Source organism: Mus caroli, unplaced genomic scaffold, assembly GCF_900094665.2.
Source record: "Mus caroli unplaced genomic scaffold, CAROLI_EIJ_v1.1 scaffold_17701_1, whole genome shotgun sequence".
Taxonomy (NCBI): domain Eukaryota; kingdom Metazoa; phylum Chordata; class Mammalia; order Rodentia; family Muridae; genus Mus; species Mus caroli.
The window spans coordinates 4,694-9,822 of NW_018388746.1; positions in this window are offsets into that span (position 1 = coordinate 4,694).

Below are 5,129 nucleotides of genomic sequence, written 5' to 3' on the forward strand. Positions count from 1 at the left end.
AGAAACACAGGTCCAATCCTTTGTTCCCTGCCATGGCCCTGCACAATCTCCCGTGGGGGGTAGGGGGTTGTCTGTAGTTGTCATCAGGGGAGAAGGGCCCCACATGGGGGCCCTCTGGCCATTTCCCTGGACCGCAGGGCGTGGGTGGCCTTTGATGTCAGTCTTAGATCAGCAATCTCATGCCCAATGGCGGCCTCTCTTGCACTTAGGGCAAAGATGGGGGGAGGGGATTTTTGTTGGGTAACAGGCATGGTTGAGACTAGGGTGCTCTGACTTTGTGTAGGACATCCTCTAGCAAAATGTCCAGGTTGGTTGCATCTATAGCAAGTTTTTTCTCCTTCATTTAGTTGTAAGGCAGCCCCAATAGCCAGGTTGATAGACTTAGAAACTTGTTGGGAAAATACATCTACCTCTTCACAAAGCTCGATCATATCATTTATATCTAAATTCTTGGTTTTACCTCTCAAGGCAGCCCTACATGCCGAATTGGCGTTTTCAAGAGCAAGTTGTCGGACTAACAGACCCTCACTTTCCTCAAGTCCCAAAATTCTCTCAGCTGCTTCCTGCAATATGGCAACGAACTGTGCATAGGACTCTTGGGGCCCTTGTATAATCTTGGTTAGGGGTGTAGTTAGTGCCCCTGTAGCAGGGACAGCGCACCAAATTCCCAGGGCCGCTTGTGCTGTCTGGGCGAGGACACCAGGGGAGAGCCCTAATTGTTTTATTTCTGCAGCAAAATTGCCTTTACCGCAGGAGGCTGTCTTACTAGTAGGATTCTTTCTATTATTTGCAGCCAAATTTTCTCCTCTGTCCACAAACTCTGACTTCCAATTTAAATATAGACCTCTAGTGAGGACAGACTGAACAACTTTATTCCATTCACTGGGTATCAAGCAGCCTTCTCCTGCTAAACCTTCTAATATAAATATGGTGAATGGGGCATTAACCCCATAATTTTTGACTGCTGAATGAAGATCTTTTACATGTCTCAGTTTTAGCTTTTTGTAGACTGGTTGGCTGTTGGTGTCCAACCCTTCATCGGGGGACATGCCACCCTCATCGGAATCAGAGTTTGCTTGATCCTCCTCATCATCACTCTCTGGTTCCCCCTGACCTTTATCGGAGGAGCCAGTGTGTGGGGGGGGTCCTCATGACCTGGAGCAGCCTGATGGGCTTGAGCTCGAGTGAGGACAGGAAAAGCCAATTTTTTATTCCCTTGTTTCTGAAAGGGACCTTTGCGGCCAGTTTGAGGATTTATTGTGATGGGACCTTGAAGGTTCCCCATGAGGGCTCTTTGTAGACTCTGAGTCTCTAGACTGAGGTCTTGTAGCTCCTTTTGAAGCCTTAGAACATCTTTAAGTATTGTGATCTCAGTCTGAAGTTCTCATTTAAGTTTGAAGTAATTGCTGAACAGACGAAGGGGACAGTGATACAGGCCGAGGATTAGGCTGAGGATTAGGGGGAAAGGGAGGAAAATAAGGAGGAGGGTGGAAATTGAAGGGCTCGATGGTAAGATAGGCACCGGGCCCAGGACCATAGTGGTCTTGTTCATATTTAAAGGCTTCCTCATCCAATTCTTCCTCTGAGGCAGGATCAAGGGGTTCATCTGACAACTCCTTATACAAAATGGGGTAAATTCTTTTTGGTCTAATAGAGGGTCGAGCAGTAAACCCTTTTCTAGAATCTAATGTAATTTGGGGAGAAGAGGGGAAGGCAGTGAGTCCTTAGGGACGGGGCATCTATAATCGATGACAGCCAAGACTGACAATTCGCCTGCAGCTTAGTTTCGCTTTTGTGAGACAGTGATAGGGAATTTTCTAAAAAAAAATCAGTAAGGGATAGAAGGCGAGCACCTTCTCCGCCCTCTTCTGCAGGAGATTCAGGAGATCTCTGACGATTCCCCAATAGCTAGAAAAGGACTCAAGGACATCTTCTCCTTGTTTTATTAAAGCATTGATATATTTGCCTACTTCAGGACCATTTAATACCAGCCATGGACATCACTCGTCCACAAAACAAAACAACAACAAAAAAAAAATATTAAATCCTTTTTCTTAACTCTTATCCCTCTCTCCTAAAGAGACCCCTTCATGTCTTGAATAAAAACTGTCTTTTTGGACAGAACATTCCCCATGGTTAATGGGACAACAACTGAATGCCCAGGCTTACCTCTCGACGCCTGCAACAATAGAGTGAAGTGGTGGGGAACTGTCTCACTGTCTGCGTGGTACCTCTCGAATCCATTGTTCAGAGGGTGGTCATACCTTGTGACCCACGTCTGGCGCCACTTGACCCGTCCAGCAGGTCCAGTTATTCGAGGGTCTCGAGGGGACCTTCTCCTAAGAACCAAATGGGGGGATGTGGAGTTCAATATGTGCCTTCAGTTTTACCAATTTTTCTTTTACAAATGTGGATGCCATTTCTGTTTGGGGCATAGATGTTATAAATTGAGATATTATCTTGGTAGATTTTTTTTCTTTTTATGTGTTATGAAGAGTGCTTCCAGGCTTCTTTTGATTATTATTGCTTGAAGGTATATATATATATATATATATATATATATATATTAGAATGGCTACTTTAGCATGCTTCTTGAGTCCATTCACTTGGAAAATATTGCACCACACCTTACTCTGAAGTAGTGTCTTTCTCTACTATTCCTATTACTCTGCTAGTCTTTTCATGGTATCTGTGATTTACTGAATATTTTGTGTCAGGATTTTTTTTTTTTTTAGATTTAACAAGTTTTTGACTGATGTACCAATATCTTACATTCTATCTTGTATGCATAAGATGCTTTGTTCTATATCCAGTATTCTGTTTGTGACTCTTGCATATGTTGTTCCTATTCACTTATCTATGTTTTCCATCTCAAATGTTCCCTGAGTTTTTCTTTTCTTTACTGTTTCTATTTCCAGTTTCAGGTCATTCACAGTCTTACTTATTTCATTAACTGGTTTAATTGTATTTTCCTGTATAAATTTAAGGGATTTGTTTGTTTCATCTTTAAGGATCTCTACTTGTTTTATTTTTGTGGTTTTTTTTAAGAGATTTTTTTTTGTCTTTAAAGACCTCTATCACATTAATAAGATTGGCTTTATGGTGATTTTCTTATGCTTCATTTGAGTTAGGGTTTCCAGAGCTTGCTGTAGTAGAAAGTTAGCTGTGCTCTGAAGGTTTTATATTACCTTTGTCTTGTTCTCTGTGTTCTGAGGGTTTTTAGCCATCTGAATGGCTTTCATCACTGGTTAGTCCTATTGTATTAGGTAAGGGGATTGAGCTTAACCTCTCTAGTCCTGGTGTGTCAGTCCTCTGATGTGTATACATGGGATGTATGTTTCCTGAACACCAGGTTTCAATGGTTCGTGATCTCTTGGTCTGATGAAGGTGGATGGAGAAGTGGCAGGAGTGTGGAAGTCCAGCAGGGATACCAGACTGCTCAGGGAAGCTTGGGGTTCCCAGTGAATTCACTGGGCAAGTAAGATGAGTGGGTGAAGATAATGTAACCTATACAATTCAGGATCTGTAGGACTGATGAAAGTGGATGAAAAGGGCAGTAGGGTAATAACAGGATATCCACATTCTTTTTGATTCGAGTGGAATGAATCTATTTGCCATCTGATTTCTGAGTATCATGTAAACTAGCAAATTATAAACATAACAAATAAGAGTAAAATAACAAAATATCTCTGTATAATACTCAGCCAACAAGAATATGTTTTCAGAGTATATACAATATATTATTTATTAAGTTGATTTAAAAAAAAGACAGCAGCTTGAAAAAAAGTACTTCAACTATGTTAAAGAATATAAGCCTGATTTCTGCCCCAGTACAGGGGAATGCCAGGGACAAGAAGTGGGAGTGAGTGGGTAGGGGAGCATGGCAGGGGGAGGGTATAGGGTACATTTGGAATAGCATTTGAAATGTATATGAAGAAATATCTAATTAAAAAATTAAAAAAAATAATATAAGCCTTTATTTGCTATTAATAGAAATGCAAATATTATCACTTCATAAACAATTAGGATGTGATAACATTCCAAATGAAACTGACATACAGTTTCTGGTCTAAATGAATGAAAGAATACATTCCAGTCACAAGGGCCAATCATAAAAAGAGTCATTAATAGATTTAATAGAATCTGGACCCATCTAATCTACCAATTGGACAAATGAGATTAAGGATCATAAGACTAGTATACATATATAGAAGCAGTGAGAAGAGGTACACAGGTCTAAGCAGATAGCATCATCACAAAGTAATAATCAGGTAAATAGGGTTTTCTTTATTTAATAGAATAGCACCTTCCTTTCACTGTATGGCCTTAACTTAAGCAACTAGCATCCATTTGCAATGACAGACACAGAAACCTACCAATATTTTTCAGCCAACTCCATTTGCAATTTTCAAATTATTTAAATTACAGAAAGCTATCTAAAGGGAGTACATGGTGTTCTGCAAGAAAATGATTTTGATCTCATGAACATACATTAACTTTAGTAAAATTTTAAGAATTGTAAAAAAATAAATAAATAAAAAGAAAATGGTAGAATATCCTTTGGTGTGCTCCATTTCTATATTTTAGGAACTGCTGATTTAATCTTAATGTTATTTTTCAAATGTTCTCTGATCTTTATCTAAAGGAATTCCTTTAATAGGATCAATATATCATTCTTTACAGAAAATATCAATTTGTTTACTCACATAGACTAGTCTGTTGTTATTTTTCTTACAGAAGTTGGTATTCCCATAATAGCAAAATTTCATATAAGAGGATAATGCAGAAGCATTCTCTGAGGATTGAGGTATAACCCAAACAAATTTAGAATTTATCCAATGCAAGTGTATAGGTAAAGTTTCTGAGGCAAGATTGAACTGCGGGTGACTTCTGCACTGTGTTATGAAAAGGAATAGAAGCCAAGAATATGTATGTTGTAGGCACTGTTTGTTGTAGGCACAGTATAGTGTGGAGGAAGGAGTTGCCTCTCTAGGTCCATGCAGAGGCATCACTAGACACTGGTGTACTAGCACAATGATGGTATAGTATAGAATATAGTTTATTCAGGGCATGGGGACTGGAGTTGAGGAAGTAGAGGTAGGAAAAGAGAGAGAGAGAGAGAGAGAGAG